Source organism: Spinacia oleracea, chromosome 6 (genome assembly GCF_020520425.1).
Source record: "Spinacia oleracea cultivar Varoflay chromosome 6, BTI_SOV_V1, whole genome shotgun sequence".
Classification (NCBI taxonomy): domain Eukaryota; kingdom Viridiplantae; phylum Streptophyta; class Magnoliopsida; order Caryophyllales; family Amaranthaceae; genus Spinacia; species Spinacia oleracea.
The window spans coordinates 86,593,774-86,615,673 of record NC_079492.1 but is presented as its reverse complement, the minus strand read 5'-3'; positions in this window follow the sequence as shown (position 1 = coordinate 86,615,673).

The window sequence follows — 21,900 nt, the reverse complement described above, 5'->3', positions numbered from 1 at the left end:
AATTTGGTAAAATCTCAGTTAAAGCTCGTTTGATAAGTTAATGAATAAGTTTGAACAAAAATCTGAAGCTCGTTAAGTAAACGAGTCAAGCTCGAACAACTTTATGTTCAGCTCGTTAATGTTTGTGGTCAACTCGTTTAAGTTCTTTTATAAGATGATTATGTTCAAATATAACTCGTTAAAATTTATTCTAGCTCGAAAAAAATATATGACATTTATAACCACTTTATTTTCTTTACATATCTTCTAAATAAAATCAAATTTTTCATTACGTATAAATATTTGACCATAAATTTTTATTATATCTTCTACGTTATTATTGTAAAAAAAATATGAAAAAGTTAACAAAATTAAATGGACACATGCATTTATAAATTTTTTGTTTCAAAGGTAACTTAAGGCTCGTTTATTTTATCAAACCCAATTTTAACTCGTTCAAGCTCGAGCTCAAACTCGAAATTAAAATAAGTTTTTTCGTGAACAAAACTCAAACAAATTAAATTCTTAACTCGTAATGCGTAGTTGGGCGGAAATAGCATACTCTATAGAATGATTAAATGAGTAAGTTCAAGATTTATTAATCATGCAGTAACTTTAGGGAGAGAAATATTTTAGTAAAATATATTACAAAGTATTAAAAAAATTGTTAAATAATTTTAGAATATACGTGCATGCACGGGAACTAATCTAAAAATATACTTCCTACGATCTTCAATATTCGCAACGTTTGGACTTTTTACACTATTCACATATTCTATTTTGAGTATTACTGGCGATTTATAAGTAATATAAAATATAGTAATGTAAGATGTTGCTAGATTCTTCTCAATGTGTATTTCCAAACTATCATTTTTTTTAATATTTTTACTTAAAAAGAACTAAAGATATTAATAATCAAAGTTGTGCATTGACATGCGTGAAAAGTGACAAACATCGCGAGTATTAAAAATCGGAGGAAGTATATTTTATAACATGGTAGGTCTTTTGTTTGATAATGTAATAAAATATTTCGGTCAAAGCTGTTAAATTTCCTTCACTAACTTTTTTTTATTAATACTATGGAGTAAATATAGTACTAACAAAAACAGCCGATAAAACTGTCTTATACAAGAATTTACCATTTGTTTATCTTAATGTGAGATTACCAAACAAGCGGCATAATAGATGGAAAAATAAGTCGGGTACATTCAGCTAATCAGGGTTAGGGATGACAGTGGGTAAGGTCTAGCAATACCCGAATCGGGATCCTAATTTTTTTAATCTATACACATAAACCTACTTTTACCTTACAGGATCTAAAATTATAAAGACCCTTTTTTGGGCTCTATGGGTCCTGCAAGGTATGGATAGGGCCTAGGGTCTGGAGCAGGTCCAAGTTGCCTATTTTTTCTATAACTTTTACTAGCTTATTTTTTATATACAATTATGTGTAATGCGAAAAAAAAACAATACAAGACCAAAGATTAATTTGACATTTTAAAACAAATAAATAAGTAGTCTTCAAATTTTATTATAATCTTTTCTTATACACATTACAATTTAAAATACTTAGCTCACACATTATAAAATCTCAAGTTCTCAACCAAACAATGTCAATGTTAGAAGTTTCTTTGAGAGAGTGTAGTGTCGGTTGATTGTTAGAGGAGTAAGGATGATTTTGCGAATTACTTTACAAATGTTTTTATCATTTTTTAATAAAATTTTAGTGGGTCTAATTTAGGGTCTGTGTAGGATATGGGTTTTAAAGGTTTATGACTAGGGTCTGGTAGAGATGGCCAACGTGGCGGGTGTTAGGTTATGAATAATACAAACAATATAATTCGTGCGGAAAAACCATAAAGTCAGGAATCCAAATTAATTGCCACATAGTCAATTAGCATAATTTAGGTTACATACAATGTGATGTGTGCCTTCCCTAGCTGCTTCCGAACCGAACAAGAACAAGTCTTTAGAGATCCAAGTGTCGCCCCTCCGTAAAAATTCGACAACACGTTCGGATCCGCCTTAGATTAACCAACTAGGATTCTTACTAAGGTTTAATACACTCGGGTTAGGCTATAAACTATATTCTCCCTTTAACACAATCTATGTAAAGAATATGTTATATGGGTTGTTAAATTATGAGGGCTAGCCTCATATTTATAGACTAGGAAATAAGGAATTTAAATCCTACTAGGAGAAAAATTACCAATCTTATTAGGATTGTAATTCTTAATCAATTAGAGTTATAGGAATAATTAAACTCCTAGTAATCCAATTCTAGCAGGACTAGGAAAACTAAACTTAACTCCCAAGTTACTTGGCGACTAAGTAATCGGATAAGGCTTAGACGCACAAGGACTCGCTACCAACGCAGCCTTGAAGGCCCACGCTGGCGCGCTCCTTGGCTTGGCCCAAGCGAGGCTCGTTGCTGGCCGTGGCCCATTGCTTGCTGCTGCTTGGTCGTGGCCCATCGCATAACACGCCAGCACCATTGCTGGGCACTAGGCCTAGTGTTGGCGCTGAGCCTTGTGCTCGGCGTCGGCGTTGGGCCTCATGCCTTGCGATGTGCGCTCGGCCTTTTGCTTGTCGAGCGATGAGCCGGCTTGCTTGTCGGCTTGTCGCTCGTCGAGCTTCTGATTCATTTTACGATTCCGGAATCTATTTCCTGTTCGAACAAATATTTACGTTTCTGTTTTTATTTCCGATTTCGGAAATAATTTCCTATTCCGACAATATATCCGATTCCAGTAATATTTCCATTTCCGGCAATATTTCCGATTCCGGCAATATTTCTATTTCCGATAATATTTTCCGATACGAACCATGTTTCCATTTCCGGCAACATCTTCATTTCTGGAATATTCTTTACTTTGCCTTTTGACGATTTCAGCTCCCACTGGAACTGAGATCCGCCATTTTCGAATGATCATAAATAGAGTACTTAATGAATAATATATTCACTTAAATACTTGATCCGTTCACGTACTATTTGTGTGACCCTACGGGTTCAGTCAAGAGTAAGTTATGGATTTATATTATTAACTCCACTTGAACTGAAGTGACCTCTAGTTAGGCATTCAGTTCACTTGATCTCACTGAATTATTAACTTGTTTAATTAATACTGAACCGCATTTATTAGACTTAACATTAAATGCATTAAATGCAAACTTGGACCAAGGGCATTATTTCCTTCAGCGGGTTGGGTGGGTCGTGGGTAGGTTTGGTGAATCGTGTGTCGGGGATAATTGATACATGACCTGCTGTTAGATTATGATACATATGAACATAAATCATGCGGAAAAACCTATATGCCAGGATTCAAATTAATTGGACATAACCAATTAATTAGTTTAGAATGCATACACTTTGTAGCGTGCCCTCCCTAGTTGCGCCCTAACCGAACAAGAACAAGTCTTTAGGACTCAAAGTGTCGTCCCTCCGTAGATAGTCCACAGCATGTCCGGATCCGACTTAAGATTAACCAACTAGAATCGCCCTTAAGGTACTAGTAATATTCGGCTGATATGGGGCAATAATATGACTGAATTTTGCTCTCAAAAAGTCACTTTGAATACTTGAAACTCGTCCTTAAATTGTGAACCAAGGCCACATATTTATAGGGGTATGGAAAAGGAATTGGAATCCTACTAAGATACTAATTAGCTTAATTAGAATTTTATTAAAACTCTTATTAACTAATTTATCTATTAGGATTAGGAATTTAATCATTGAACGAATCCCATTAGATTTAGGATTTGTATCGGACACAAACACACGCATACGAGCATCGCCCTTGCGGACGCTTAGCCCACGCAAGCCTTGCGGCCCACGCGAGCCTCGCAGCCCACGCGAGCTGCGCAGCTCGCAGCCCATCGCGCGCGAGCCTTGGCCTGCTGGGCCTGACCTTGCGCTGGGCCTGGCGTGGCCTTGGCTGTCTTGTGTGGCGCGCTAGCTTGCTGGACACGAGCCTGGATTCGTGTGTTAGTTTATGATACATATGAATAAACATAAATCATGCGGAAAAATCATAAAGCCAGGAAACATATTATTTACACATAATCATTTAGCATAATTCAGATGCATACACTTTGTAGCGTGCCCTCCCTAGCTGCGCCCGAACCGAACAAGAACAAGTCTTTAGGACTCCAAGTGTCGTCCCTCCGTAGATAGTCCACAGCACGTCCGGATCCGCCTTAAGATTGACCAACTAGAATCGCCCTTAAGGTACTATATATTTTCGGCTAATAGGGCAAGAATATGGCTGATTTTTCTACTTAAAAATCTTAGCTTTTTATTGTTTGAATACTTGAAATTATCTCTATAAATTATGAGCCCTTAACTCATATTTATAGGCCATGGAATAAGTAATCGCATCCTACTAGGATACGAATTAATTAAATTAGAATCCTAGTAGAACTCTTATTTAATTAATTTATCTTTTAGGATTAGGAATTTAATCATTAAACAAATCCTATACACTTTAGGTTTCGTATGTGAACACAAACTCTACACGAGCATGACCCGCAAGCGTGCAGGCCATGCCCGCGCACATCCCACACGGCCGCTCGGCCCACGTGAGCTACAAGCCCCAAGAGCGCAGCAGCATTGCTCGCATCCCACTGCTCGCAGCTGCGCGCGCAACCACGGCCTGCTGGGCCTTATTCACTTGTATAATTAACATTGAACCGCATTTATTAGACTTACCATTAAAAGCATACTTGGACCAAGGGAATTATTTCACTTCATTCTCCCACTTGTCCTTAGGGACAAGTGTGCATTTCCTAATTCCTTTGTCACTTGATGCTTGCTCTTTGAACATAAGGTAAGAGTTGTCATCCTTATTATGTCCAGAGGTGTTTCTCGGTTTCAAAGTTCAACTGATCAAATAAGTAGATATTCATAGCCTATGATTCATCTGAGCACGCCCATGCATTTTACAGTTTCTAGCTCTCCGAGTGGCCTTGTACAACTTTTAAGCATCTCATCCAGATTTATGGGAGAACAATCCCAATCTTGCGATCTTGAGATTAGACTTGTTTGATAGGTGATTACCCGAGCGTTGCCTTTATAGCCTCCTTTTACGGTGCGACGGTTGGTCAACGTCAAAGTAACCAGTTCTCAAACAAGTAATCTCAAATCACTCAGGTATTGAGGATTTAGTGTCTAATAATTTTAATGAAATTTACTTATGACAGATTTTCATCTCTTACAGTAAAGTTTCATAGGTCTGTCCGATACTAGTCTTCCCAAAGTAAGTATCTATGCAAATGATTATGACATTGCCATGTCCACATAATTCAAGAAACAGAACTACTAGTCATCTTGCATTCTAGTCGTCTAACGTTTTCTATGCGTCCATCTTTATAGAAAACTCCGACCAGGGACCATTTTCAACTTCTGACATTCAAGTTCACTTGATAGATATTTCTTAGTCACAGGACTGGTCCTGACAGTCTATCTCGAATATATCGTCAAATTGAAGGGACTCATCATTTAATACTAAACCAAGATTAAATGGAATATGAAAATATATTTCATATATGATAAATGTTCAACCCCAATGTTTTACAACCATGGGCCCCAAACCCATCTTTAAAACAGTTCATGGAATTCAAAGCTATGCTTGTTTTCCAGTGCTACAATGTGAGTGTTGCTTCTCACTTGTTACATAGGTTTAGTTATCATGCTTTGCCAATCTTAATATCCTTTTCATCGAATGTTCTTCGAGATATGATGATAAGATCTTTTGAGTTTGTTTATTATGTGATCTATTCTTTCTTATTTCGATAGTGGTTCTACGCATTTTGCAATGAAGAACCATCAAGTCAGCAGACATGTAATCTCCCCAAGTTCAGTGAAGAACTCTTTAACATAAACAACCCTGTTTTATTGCTTCTTAGGCAATAATTCCTTTTACTTCAACTGTTTAGGTTGCTAGTGATGCTTTGTTTGGATTTACTTATCCAAGCAGTTCACAGATATGCGGAAGACTTTCCAACTATATCTTAAAACATAGAAATTATTATTTTAATTTCCCACGCAACAACCCATGGTCTCCAATCCATGTTGCCATTTCAATACACGATGCTCTTTAGCTCGTCTTTGTCAACGGATAACTCCAAAGGAATCTTGCTTGATCCTTTGCCAGTGTTTACGCGTGTAGCATCAATATTTATCATATCTTTATTTCCTTGAGTCAAGAACTGTTCCTATGTACCTTTTCAAGTACCATAAGTTTTTCTTGATCTCAATCTAGTTGATCTTTACTTAGACCAATAGAGATTGGTATGTGTTCGTCATGCCTAAAGCCATACGATACATTCTTGGCGATCCACATATTATATCATACATAGAATAATTTCTAATTGAATTATATTCATGTAACTTTAGCTCATTCAATTTCAGTAGATACTGAATCCAGCTAAATTCTTTGACATATAATATAGGTTAAGAATCTTACTTAGATTCTTTGATGTTTAACTTAGTAAATGCTTATACATAGTTCAAACATCCTTTACTTAGATTTATTCATATGGGTCGAATGTCTCCTAATGGAGTCCTTCGTGTTTGATTTAGTAAATGCCATTACTTAATCCAAAACAATATTGTAAGATCTTTGTAAATAGATCTTAATACCCAGTATGTACTAAGTTTCGCCATGGTCCATCATTGATGAATAATTTCAAATCTAAGTTATTAGCATTTGAATGTTATTTCACAATAGAGAGATATGTGTGTGATACACATAGGACCAATTAAGTTTTATGTACTCCCACTAAACTTCTTATATATCTATAAGAATCATGTATATTTTATGAAACTAAAATGCTTATTAGCTTCACTAAAATACATTTCTAATTCCCAATTGCTTGCTTAAATCTGTACTTAGATTTTATAAACTAGCTTTTCTTTTCAAGCATTTATTTGGATCCACAAATCCTATGACATAGCATGTACATAGTTTCTTCCAACATTTGACCGAGGAAGATGTTTTGTCATCCAATTGCCATATGTACCAATATGCAATCATTGCTTGAATTATAGACTTAAGCATTACGATTTTGCATGAGGTTTCAACACAATCCACATCGTGAATTTGCTTGTAACCTTTAGCAACTAATCTAGCTTTGTGTGTGAACACAATTTCATGTTTGATGGTTTTTATCCTTAAAACAAACTTGCAACCAATAGGTGTGAAACTATTCTTGCAAATCAACAAAATTTCAATTTTGTCATCAAAACATTGAGTATGTTTTATGGCCTCTAACCATTTAAAACATTTGAGTCTATATATGGCCTCTAACCATTTTAGGGAATCTGGGTTTCGTCATAGCTTTCTTACAAGTCACAAACTCATTAATCTACATGAGAATAGTTTGACTGTAAGTTGTAGGTTTCTTCACTATCTAATAGAAGAATTGCATAGTGATCTGAACTCCATGTTTCTTCACTATCTAATAGAAGAATCTCATAGTTTCAGTGACTTGAAATCTATGCCTACTAGGGAAACATCGATCAAACAATAGAATATCAACAGCCACTTTAAAGTCCTTTGAATATTCTGTTCTCCTTGAAGCACTTGTAAAGTCTTCTAAGAGATGTCTATTCTTTAAAAGCCACTTCTAATGTCCTTAAAGAATAAGTTCGGATTTTCTGAAGCACTTCGAAAAGCCTCCAGAATGTCCGTTTATGTTTGTTGTTCGCCTCGAAGTCTTTCAAGGTCTATTTTCTCCCACTTGTCATTTTGGAAACGAATCTCCAAAAGGACATTATTTCGAGCAAACAAACATTATGTTCTCAAAAATTCGTGGTAGAAATAATACCCTTGTGTCTCATTTGAATAAATCACAATGAAACATATATCTAGTATTGGTCCTTAGTTTGTTGAATAACAAACACTAAGCTCCCACTGAGTTTAGCAACTCTTTAGATATATAATTATGAAAAGATATTCTGAAATTACTTTTCAATAGCTTTGACGAATTTGGTTTAGTTTGGTGGTAGTTGAGCATTTTGTTTTAGAAATCATAGGAAAAGTCTTTATGATCCATCATTGATCGAATCAAGTACTAATCGACTTCGATCATTCCAACTTAGATATGCCATATCTTATGGAGCTAGATTGTGAATTTTACTACACACAATCATTGATGATCATTCTTGACTTAAGTAATCATCAACATGATCTAACCTAGATCTTTATGATTTCTTGCCAAGTGGATTTTATACTTCTGAATCTTTGAACTAGCCAAACAGATTCAAACTTATATCACATTGAGTAAATGAACCTATATTCACTCAAATCTGTGTGAAATAATAAAGTCATAAAACCTTTCTTTAGCTTTGAATTCTATTGTCAGGCGTTCTAACAATAGTTCATGTCTTTTGTTACTTTCAACAAGTAAGACTTGCTTGTCTTAAATTGATCTAGAAATCAATCAACTTTAAAAAATCCATCAAAATAGAGCTTTTGAATGTTAACTTGTTGATATGGTCTAAGCAACAATGCCAAAGATTAGTGGAACTCAAATCCAGAGATTGATTTGAACCTAGTAAAGTTCTTATTGTTAAAGAGTTGTTTGTTTTTAATCAAGCAAATTGACTCAACCCGTAAATGACTATTTCATTCAAACAAACAAACATTGTTTTTGTTTTTCTTGAATGTGAGTCTTTCTGTGTTTGAAGCAGAAATTTAGGTATGCTGATTATGGAACAAAATAGCCATTAAGTTCCAGCCTTGAAAGGACTTAAAACAAACTAGATGACCCTACAACTAATGTAGCATTGCCATGCTTCATTTCCCACTTGTAGGCCATTAGTGTAGCCTAGCTTCCATTATTTGAGTTATTACCGAAGTAAGAACCTCAAGAGGTATATGATACCAAGGAAGTTTGATTGCTAGGTCACTTCTCTTAAACATAAACTTATAGGTAGAAACGGAATCGTAAATTCCTTTCATTTGTTCCTTGTTTTCCTATTTCTTGTACCCTTTCTAATAGCCTTAAGGATTGAATTATCTAGTGTTGACTTTTATACTTTGTTTAGACATGTCCAATGTCACTCCAACAAAGTTCTTACCATTTTATTTATGTTGAATATTTGTTTCAACTAGATGATCTTACCAGAAGCTTCTAAAGTTCTCTAAGCATCGATCTATTCGAATGTCTAGGGACTAGACTCATTCGATAATTAAATGGACAAAGATATTAGGTTGTTAACCATTGGTAAAGCTGAGCGTTTAAACTCAATGATTTATGATCTCAAAACTACATTGTATTTTGAATTCACAAGCACCAATCGGTTTGCCATTCGACTTTGATATTCGAAAACAACCATAAAAGTCACTAAAAGAAACGTACATTTTAAATTGCTCATTTTCTCTCATTTCCGTGAATCGTTCTTGGATTCATTACCAATCGAGGAAATTTATTGTTACCTTTCTAAAAGGGTTTACTGCAGTGCAAGATATTTAATTATAAATAATAATTAAAACATACATTGAAACATGCAAAGTCTAAACATTTATCATGAGTAATAACTTGAAAACTAAAGCATTCATGCAATTTAAACAAGTTATTAGCATTTTATTCGAATTTATTGTTCCGGCAGGTGTGAATAAAATGATTCCAAGATCCTAAAAACCATTGAAGAATTAAGCACATTATGTATTTAGACTCAATTCTAAAATCTTTTAGGTAAGCAAAAGCCTTTTGCTAATAGTCTAGAAACTACTCTTGGTTGATAGGTACGTCTAAGAACTTATTAGGTAAACCTATCGATTTTTCCACGACATAAAAGGACTCCTTGCTTATATCGTTGAGTTTCACCAAAACTAACATGTATTCACAATTATTTGTGTACCTTACCCCTTTAGTATCGATAAGTAACACCTCGCTATGGCGGAAAACTATTACTAATATCGATGTAAAGGATATCCAAGTAAGTGTTATTTTGGTATGGCACCTTTTAACTCAATTTTTAAGTTTGGAAATTAAGGCTCTTACTATGTTGGTTAGATTTTAAGTGAACTAAAATCCTTAATCATGCAACATAATCAAGCTTCGATCTCATGCACATTTAAGACATATTTAAAAACAATAAATAACTTAAAGCATGCATAAGATAAATGTGATCTAGTATGGCCCGAATTCATCTTGAAGCTTCAACTTCAAAGTCCGTCTTGAAAATGGATTGAAAACTTCGTCTTGAATTTCACCGTGGGAGGCGCCATTTTCTTCAAATAGGATAAGCTATAATTAAACTAATTAGAACTATTTGATGGTACGCAGACCATATTTGAATTGAAAAACAAATTTGGTGCTTTAGACCAATTACATTCAAATTAATGGTACGCAGACCATATTTTCTATCCTATTTGGGCCATACTAGTCACTTCATAACCTGCAAAACAGTACATATACAATATATACCATTCACCCATTCATTATCATGAATGACCCACATAGCTGGTTAGTAAAACACGTTATGCATCACATAAATATTTGCAGCAATTAATCAAGGGCACCAATAATCTACCAATTATTTAATCCTTATTAATTCTAATCAAGTTGTTTAACCTTAAAGGATTTGTAGACCTAATCAAGAGTTTATGACTAAAATTGCTCCCACTTAAACCAATAAATTCATATGCTTTACTAATTTTAAACATAGAAATGTATTTCTAGTCTAACCGGAAACATACAAATTTAATTAAAATTTAAAGCTCATATAAATTTATAATTGAATCCATTCTCTTTAATTTATTTTCAGTTGAATTAAATGAATTTAAATTAATTCAAGGTTTAATTTTAGTAAAATAATTAGTATAAATAAAAATTTATAATAATTATAATATTCAAAATTAAAATCCGAGAAAACAATTTAAATTATTAATTTTAAAATTAATTAAAATTATTTCCGAACTGAAAATTTCAAATTAAAATTCTAAACGACTCAATCGTAACACGACGAGCACTTGGGCTTGCGCCCAAGCCCTGTCGAGTGCACGAGGCTTAACGCCCCTCGACCGATCGTACAACACCACGCAAGCAGGCCACACGCAACGCAGCAAGCACATGCCACACTGCGCGCAGCCCGCTCACTCGTCGCGCCTGTTGCTTCGCGTCTGCTTGCTTCGCTGGGCGTGGCAGCGCGCGCTGTGGCGCAGTACGCTTGCTGCCCACACGCGTCTGCCCGCTGGCTTGCGCCTTGGCCCATCGCCCTTGCCTACTCGCCCATTGTGCGCACAACACTCGACACAAGGGCAGCGTGCTGCCTTGTGCTCGTGTGCCATGGCCCTTGCTCGCTGCATTGTACCGCATGGGCAACGAGCTCCCTTGCTCGTCGTCGCATGCCCGCACCATACAACACCCTTTAAGGGTAATACGTAGCGTCCATTGCTTTGTGCGTGCAAGATTTATGGGCGTGTTATATAAAATTTAAAATTTTTAATTCAAAATTAATGACAAATTAATAAATCATATTAATTTCATAATTTTAGGGCGAAAAATCGAAAATTTATTAATCAATTAATTTCCGATTAATCATAGATTCAAATCTAGGTCATAAAAATTAAAAATTTAACATAAATTAACAATTTTTTATGGTAGATTTTAATCATGGATATACCTAATTAAATTATTAATTAATTATTGATAACAAATCAATTCTAAATTATTCAAATTTCAACAAATTAATCATAATTACAAATTAGGTTGTATAATTAACAAGTCTAGGCATTCATAATTGTTAAACATATACTGTAGGTCAATCAAAAACTCAAGATTTATCAACAAGAATCGCAAATACTTAATTTAACATCTTAAATTTACAAACTTTTGCGTTCGAAAAACTAACGAAAAGTCATAGTTAGACTTCGAATTTGGGAATTCCGGGTTCGGCCGAAAAACACTATTTTTGTCAAAATTTTAGAATGCCTTTTACATGCGGAATTGACACAAAAATCACTCGATTTGGATGAGTAACGAAGAAACTGGCGAAAAAACTGCGTACATATAATTAAATAAACGCAATTTGCAATTAATTACGAAAATTAATCACCCCTTTAATGCTTTGCAAATTTGTAAAATTTAACCATGTTCATGCAATTTAGATTATGAAAATAATAAGAGGCTCTGATACCACTGTTAGGTTATGATACATATGAATAAACATAAATCATGCGGAAAAACCATAAAGCTAGGAAACATATTATTTACACATAATCATTTAGCATAATTCAGATGCATACACTTTGTAGCGTGTCCTCCCTAGCTGCGCCCGAACCGAACAAGAACAATTCTTTAGGACTCCAAGTGTCTTCCCTCCGTAGATAGTCCACAGCATGTCCGGATCCGCCTTAAGATTGACCAACTAGAATCGCCCTTAAGGTACTATATATTTTCGGCTAATAAGGCAAGAATATGGCTGATTTTTCTACTTAAAAATCTTAGCTTTTTATTGTTTGAATACTTGAAATTATCTCTATAAATTATGAACCCTTAACTCATATTTATAGGCCATGGAATAAGTAATCGAATCCTACTAGGATACGAATTAATTAAATTAGAATCCTAGTAGAACTCTTATTTAATTAATTTATCTTTTAGGATTAGGAATTTAATCATTAAACAAATTCAATACACTTTAGGTTTCGTATGTGAACACAAACTCTACACGAGCATGACCCGCAAGCGTGCAGGCCATGCCCGCGCACATCCCACACGGCCGCTCGGCCCACGTGAGCTACAAGCCCCAAGAGCGCAGCAGCATTGCTCGCATCCCACTGCTCGCAGCTGCGCGCGCAACCACGGCCTGCTGGGCCTGGCCTTGCGCTGGGGCTGGCGTTGCCTTGGCTGTTCGTGTGGCGCGCTGGCTTGCTGGACGCGGGCCTGGCTTCGTGCTGGGCCTTCGTCTAGCAAGCTCGTCCGATGCTAATTCGTACGATGCGCTTCCGATTAATTTTCTGATTCCGGAATTCATTTCCGATACGAACAATATTTAATATTTTCGATTCCGGAATTAATTTCTGTTTCGAACAAATATTTAATATTTCCGTTTCCGGGATTATTTTCCGATACCGATAATATTTCCGATTGTGACAATATTTCCGTTTCCGGCAATATTTCCGATTCCGGCAATATTTCCATTTCCGATAATATTTTCCGATACGTACCATGTTTCCGTTTCCGGAAACATCTACGACTTGGATAATATTTATATTTCTGATACGATCCATATTACCGTTTCCGGCAATATCATCGTTTCCGGAGTATTCATTTCCTGCCTTTGACGATCTCAGCTCCCACTGGAACCAAGATCCGTCGATTCCGAATATCCATAGATGGAGTATTTAATGCCATTAAATACTTGATCCGTTTACGTACTATTTGTGTGACCCTACGGGTTCAGTCAAGAGTAAGTTGTGGATTAATATAATTAATTCCACTTGAACTGAAGCGGCCTCTAGCTAGGCATTCAGCTCACTTGATCTCACTGAATTTATTAACTTGTTCATTAATACTGAACCGCATTTATTAGACTTAATATTATATGCATACTTGGACCATGGCATTATTTCCTTCATCGTGTTGGGCCTTCGTCTAGCAAGTCTCGTCCGATGCTAATTCGTACGACGCGCTTCCGATTAATTACCCGATTCCGGAATTTATATCCGATACGAATAATATTTAATATTTCCGATTCCGGAATTAATTTCCGTTTCGAATAAATATTTAATATTTCCGTTTCCGGAATTATTTTCCGATTCCAATAACATTTCTGATTCCGACAATATTTCCGTTACCGGCAATATTTCAGATTCCGACAATATTTCCATTTCCGATAATATTTTCCGATACGTACCATGTTTCCGTTTCCGGCAACATCTTCGACTTGGATAATATTTATATTTCCGATACGATCCATATTTCCGTTTCCGGCAATATCATCGTTTCCGGAGTATTCATTATTTGCCTTTGACGATCTTAGCTCCCACTGAAACCAAGATCCGTCGATTCCGAATATCCATGGATGGAGTATTTAATGCCATTAAATACTTGATCCATTTACGTATTATTTGTGTGACCCTACTGGTTCAGTCAAGAGTAAATTGTGGATTAATATCATTAATTCCACTTGAACTGAAGCGGCCTCTAGCTAGGCATACAATTCACTTGATCTCACTGAATTATTAACTTGTTGATTAATACTGAACCGCATTTATTAGACTTAACATTAAATGTATACTTGGACCAAGGAAAAAACCTCAAGTGCGGGCTCATTTTAAGGGGTTTAGTGCGGGCTTTTACATGTGCAGCACATGGCCTGCCCGCACTTGATGTTTCTCAAGTGCTGCCAAAATATTGGCAGCACTTGAAACATCAAGTGCTGCCAATTTGGAAAATGAGCCCGCACTTGACATATTTTGTGCTGCCAATTTTAGAATATGTGCCCGCACTTGACATATTTGGTGCTGCCAATTTTGAAAATGAGCCCGCACTTGACATATTTGGTGCTGCCAAATTTGAAAATGAGCCCGCACTTGACATAGAAATGGCAGCACAAACATAAAAATTAGCCGCACTTGATCTAGAAATTTGTTATATAAATGATTTCCTACTACATATATTATACAATTCAACCACGACACTAGTTAACCTCTATATATCACTAAAAAGTATCCAATTATATAGATAATTAATTTAATAATATATAATTGTAAATTTAAAAGTCGATTATATTACAATCATTTGTAAAAATAACAAAGTAAGACTTTGCTCCTAACATATTAACAGATGGAACAAACCACTGATATACACCATCTAATTGATACACACAATTTTGTCGATCAACAAGGATACATCACCCAAATTATACTTATTTATGTATAACCACACTGAAAGTGGAGTGAAAGTATTTGTAATGGCTGCCAAATCAGAGACATCCTTCAAATACACGCTATCAACTCCTCGGAGTCAAGTTTGGAGAAAACCTGGTTGATTCTCATAATTATCGTAGCTTTGCCTCTCTGATGATCAAATATCGGCAGATCATATAGTAAGCGAACACAAGGGTTCAAAGGAATCCACATTCCTTTACAGCAAGTCGTGTTTGTACTTCACCGGAATCATCAATAGCAGAAAATAATGAGATAATGGATGGTGGAAAACTTCTTAGCAACAATGTTAATAAACTCTTTGCAACAATAGCAACCATGCTAAAAAGTCGATCAAGTTCATCTTCATATTGCTCATAGATAAAGAATTATGTGAATACAAACACCGGCACTGCATTCATCCAAGTCAAAGTTAGATAAAAAGGGAATCAGATACCCTACATGTGGAAGAAATAAACGACTCCATAGGTACCATATCTCGAGCACAAACCTGCAAGAGATTGCAACATGTCGATACTTACATGTTAACTGGAAGAATGCTATTTAAAATGAGAGAAAATGTGGCCAGCAACAGGAGCCATGCAGTAGATGAGATGAATGTCCGTCCACTAAGAAAAAACCAGTAGAACAAACCACACGTCATAAGAAAACAAGTAATTAAATGTTTCCATCTCGTCCCTCCAGAGAAATATGTCAGCAACTACACGAACATAATTTTATCAGCTAAGTATCATCAAAGTTGTAGAGAAGAATGACAAGAAATATAAGAATACCACCATCTGGACATCACAGCGGAGTCACATGTACAAAAGGAGGGATAAAAACAAAATAAAAACTACCATGTCCTTCCATCCAGGCAGCCACAAAATGAATCATGAACGCATATTAGAAAGAAACTTGGAAAGAGGAGCAGCAAAAAATGATGTGAATCCCCAAGGAGTGCATAAGACAGAGAATGGATCTTTCAATAGCAACGTTATATTAGTACAACTTACGGTCTCTGCAGCTTAGACAAGGACACAATTTCTTCAGGCAATAGACCTGTCAGATTTATACCTGATAATAAGCTGCAATATAAAGGTAAAAGCCGTTAGCAAAATTAAAACTATTAAGAAATCGACTGAGACTGATTGATTGTAAGTTGTAGAAGCACACTTTATTAGCAGACTAACATATCAGTCACATGCGAGCCGTTGCAGGAAATGCCATCCCATTTTTCACCACATGGATCATGTCTGGTCCAGTTGGGCGGCGTGTTTTTCCATTATTTCTTGAGATTTTTCAACACATCCACTGCATCAGCACAACTCAATCGGTTAGAAAGTCTTTTTTCCAAGATCATAATATTAAAACTTATCTTCTTCTGAAAATACTAGGTGACAGAAAGATCTTTGTAGCTATAACCTAAAGATTAAATCAAGAGTTGGATTTGACAAAAAGAAAACTGCACACTTAACTAACTAGATAATAGATATTTCCACCCATCACAAATTGACACCTACTTCTTATTAATTAAGACTGGATTTATACTCTTCTAGCTCTCTTTTTCCCATTAAACACTCTACCGATATAGAGGATCATCAAGCAAAACCATCAAGCAAGCAAACACAAACTACACAAAAGAAAACTATGTAGTTAACAGCATTACTAAGTCTCTCTTTGGCTGGTTCTGAATCTTTTAAACTAAAGTAGTACTCCATCTGAAACGGATACAGTATAAGCAACCACGAAAACAACTGAGGTAATCACGCATGACTAATTATTAATCAAAATAAGTATGCAAGTGGAGAATTAGATAATTATTAATCTGATATTTCGGAACTGAAATATCTGAATTCATACAACTTCAAGCTAATTACATTTGCAAGCCAAAATGTATAGCTTAATCAAGAACAAACAACAATTATTCAATGTCTGAGTATAGTCTAAGGTTCATAAGTAATTGAGTTCACAATGTTGGAAGATAATTCATATATACACTTTTATAGCAAATAAAAAAAGAAGCTTTATGAATGAAACCTAACCAGATAACAGAAAGACGAGAAACAGAAATATAAGTAGAGAAAATTATAGAATAGAAGTAACCCAAATTTATGGAAAGGTATGGGGCCACAGAAGACCAGTGTGTTAACATAGGAAGAGGGTCTGGGTGGTTAAAACTACTAAGGCAGCCACAAGCAAGGTATGGGAACCTGGAAAGCATAAAGTACGTTGAATGGGATGGTTCTCAACCTGAAAATAAAATAGCGAGGAGATCATCACCACCTCAAGTAGCAGTTTCAACAGTGCAGACACATATCAACTTTATAGCTCCCAATGATGTGGAAATAGTCAAAGAGAATAATGAGCCTCCAGGGATTGGTGGTAATGGTCAATGAAACTGGAAACAGAGCGGGGCATAAATCTTGAGCTCACATCCAAACTCAAGCATAAATCTTGCTATTTCGTATGAATGTATTCATAATTCAAAGCAACACTAAAGTAATTCCAGCTCCAAAGCAAACAATTAAAAAAGGTAAAATTGAAACCCTAATTCATGATAATCCAAATAAAATTGATGAATTCGAATGGAGATTACTGGCATAACTGAATACAACAATTTTCCCCAAATCATGCCTTCTAATTTTAGTCGGTGCTAAAATTCAGGAAACAAAAAAATCTTTAAAATCAATCAATTCAGAGAAGAGGGTGAGAGAGAGAGGACCTAGAAAGTCAACAATGGAAATGGCAACAAAGCGAAAACGATCTCTTTGAAGCGGGGTTTTTCATCATCATCTTCGTTCTTTCTCCAACTTCCGAAACATGAAACAAAAAAAACCCAGAAAAAACCCAATCAAAACCTAAATTCACCCAAAAAACACAAATAAACATTCAACATCAGACCACCAAGCCCTAAAAATCATTGAAAAAAGCCACAACAATAACAAAGCTAAAATGAAATAACTCCTTTTAACCAAAAATAAACGAAGTTAAATAAATTAAAGACTTACCAGTGAAAATCAAGGCAAAATATTGATGATATGAGGAGAGAGAACGCGAAAACGTGAAGCAATCCAACACCATGGCTCGGCGGCGGCGGACCCAATTTAAACCCAAATAGCTGTATAATATGATAGAGAAAAGCTATAAAATTATTGATAACAATAGCAGCAAAAAAGCTCAAACAATCGAAATTAATCAATCCAAAAAGAGGGGGAACAGAAACGACGTGGCAGTGGGGGAACAGAAACGACACGGCGATGGGGGGACAGAAACGACGAGGCGGTGGGGGAACAGCAGTGGCGCCGCGGCGGTGAGGGAAAACAGTGCGATCTGTGTAGTGAATGTTGTGACTTTTAAATTTTGCGTCCAGAAAAGAACCAGAGAGAGGAAGGAGAGAAACTAGAGAGGGGAAAAGAGATGAGCGGGGAAATGAATTTGGGTGGAGCAGTAACCAGAGAACAGGAAAGAGAGAGAAGCGATAAATCAATATTTTTGGGAAATATTTTGTGCTGCTTCTTTGCAAGATGAGCCCGCACTTGAGTTTAAAGCCCGCATTTGAACTCAAGTGCTGCCAATTTTCTAAAATGAGCCCGCACTTGTGAAAATGTATTTTTTTTTCTTTTTTTGTGATCTCAAGTGCTGCCAATTTAATAAATGAGCCGCACTTGAAGGGAAGCACATGTCGATTTTTCCTCTAGTGGCACCAATAATCTACCAATTATTCAGTCCTTATTAATTCTAATCAAGTTGTTTAACCTTAAAGGAATGTAGACCTAATAAAGAGTTTATGACTAAAGGCTCCCACTTAAACCAATAACTTTATATGCTTTACTAATTTTAAACATAAAATTGTATTTCTAGTCTAACCGGTAACATACAAGTTTAATTAAAATTTAAAGCTCATATAGAATTAGAATCAAATCCATTTAATATATTTTCAGTTGAATTAAATGAATTTAAATTAATTCAAGGTTTTAATTTTAGTAAAATAATTAGTATAAATTAAAATTTATAATAATTATAATAATCAAAATTAAATTCCGAGAAAACAATTTAAATTATTAATTTTAAGTTAATTAAAATTATTTCCGAACTGAAAATCTAAAATTAAAATCAAAACGTATCAATCGTAGCAAGACGAGGCACTTGGGCTTGCGCCCAAGCCCCATCGAGCCACGAGGCTGCTGCGCCCCGTACGACTGATCGCTGCACAAGGCATGAGCAGCAACGCCACACACATACGCAGCCCCATTGCTTCGTCGCGTCTGCTTGCTGCGCAAGGCAGCGCGCGCTGGGCGAGGGATCGCTCCCCGCTTGCGCGTTGTGTCTTGCTTGTTTGGGCGAGCCAGGTGCGCTGTGGCGCAGCCCCATCGCTGCCCACACGCCTCTCGCTCGCTCGCTTGTGCCCTACCTCATCGCCCTCGCCCATCGCACAACACACACGCCCAGGCGCTGGGCCTTGCGCGCGCGCCTTGCTTATCGCTCGCTGCATTCGTACCGCACGGGCGACGAGCTCCCTTGCTCGTCGTCGCGTGCCCGCACTATACAACACCCCTGAAGGGTAACACGTAGCGTCCATTGCTTTGTGCTTGCAACATTTATGAGCGTTTTTCATAAGAATTTAAAATTTTTAATTTAAAATTAACGATAAATTAATAAATCATATTAATTTCATAATTTTATGGCGAAAAATCGAAAATTTATTAATCGGTTAATTTCCGATTAACATGGATTCAAATCTAGGTCATAAAAATTTAAAATTTATCATAAATTAACAATTTTTATGGTGGTTTTTAATCATGGATACCTAATTAAATCATCAATTAATTATGAAAATCAAATCAAATTCAAAATTATTCGAATTTCAACAAATTAATTACAATTACAAATTAGGTTTTATAATTGACAAGCTTAGGCATTCAAATTTGTTAAACATATACAGTAGGTCAATAAAAAATTCAAGATTTAACAACAAGAATCGCAAATATTCAATTTAACATCTTAAAATTACAAACTTTTGCGTTCGAAAAACTAAAACCTCCGAAAAGTCATAGTTAGGCTTCGAATTTGGGAATTCTGCGTTCGGCCGAAAAATAATTTTTTTGTCAAAATTTTAGAATGTCTTTTACATGCGAAATTGACACAAAAATCACTCGATTTCGTTGAGTAACGAAGAAACTGCCGAAAAACTGCGTACATATAATTAAATAAACGCAATTTGCAATTAATTAACAATTACGAAAATTAATCACCCCTTTTTAATTCTTTGCAAATTTGTAAAATTTAACCATGTTAAGCAATAATTGATTATGCAATTAATAAGAGGCTCGTGATACCACTGTTAGGTTATGATACATATGAACAACATAAATCATGCGGAAAAACCTATATGCCAGGATTCAAATTAATTGCACATAACCAATTTATTAGTTTAGAATGCATACACTTTGTAGCGTGCCCTCTCTAGTTGCGCCCGAACCGAACAAGAACAAGTCTTTAGGACTCCAAGTGTCGTCCCTCCGTAGATAGTCCACAGCACGTCCGGATCCGCCTTAAGATTGACCAACTAGAATCTCCCTTAAGGTACTAGTAACATTCGGCTGATATGGGGCAATAATATGACTGAATTTTGCTCTCAAAAAGTCACTTTGAATACTTGAAACTCGTCCTTAAATTGTGAACCAAGGCAACATATTTATAGGGGTATGGAAAGGGAATTGGAATCCTACTAGGATACTAATTAGCTTAATTAGAATTTTATTAAAACTTTTATTAACTAATTTATCTATTATGATTAGGAATTTAATCATTGAACGAATCCCATTAGATTTAGGATTTGTATCGGACACAAACACACGCATACGAGCATCGCCCTTGCGGACGCTTAGCCCACGCAAGCCTTGCGGCCCACGCGAGCAGCGCAGCTTGCAGCCCATCGCGCGCGCGCCTTGGCCTGCTGGGCCTCGCCTTGCGTTGGGCCTGGCGTGGCCTTGGCTGTCTCGTGTGGCGCGCTGGCTTGCTGGACGCGGGCCTAGCTTCGTGTTGGGCCTTCGTCTAGCAAGTCTCGTCCGATGCTAATTCGTACGACGCGCTTCCGATACGAATAATATTTTATATTTCCGATTTCGGAATTAATTTCCGTTTCGAACAAATATTTAATATTTCCGTTTCCGAAATTATTTTCCGATTCCAATAATATTTCCGATTCCGACAATATTTCCATTTCCGATAATATTTTTCGATACGTACCATGTTTCCGTTTCCGGCAACATCTACGACTTGGATAATATTTATATTTCCGATGCGATCCATATTTCCGTTTCCGGCAATATCATCGTTTCCGGAGTATTCATTATTTGCCTTTGACGATCTTAGCTCCCACTGAAACCAAGATCCGTCCATTCCGAATATCCTGGATGGAGTATTTAATGTCATTAAATACTTGATCCGTTTACGTACTTGTGTGACCCTACGGGTTCAGTCAAGAGTAAGCTGTGGATTAATATCATTAATTCCACTTGAACTGAAGCGGCCTCTAGCTAGGCATACAGTTCACTTGATCTCACTGAATTATTAACTTGTTAATTAATACTGAACTGCATTTATTAGACTTAAAATTAAATGCATACTTGGACCAAGGGCATTATTTCCTTCACCTGCCTCATTTAAACTAGGGTGGGCCGAGTCGTGGCCTGTGTCGGAAAAAATGGACACAGTACATGATGGGTCGTGGGTTATGTGGGTTGTGGGTCAAGGTGGGTTGTGCAGGTCGGGTGGGTTTGATGGGTCTGACAAATATGAGATCAATTCTTTGTTTTTTTCATTAATTTGGTCAACATGGTATAGTATAAGTATTCGTAATATTCGTATGCTGCTACAATTCTAACTAGGATATTATTAACTCCTATCCCTAATTTAATTCTAACTACATAGCTGCATATATATATCCTAACATTGATAAAAACCTAAGTCTCCTAGTATTCTATATTAACAACGTAGCTGCATATATATATATATCCTAACATTAATAGAATCCTAA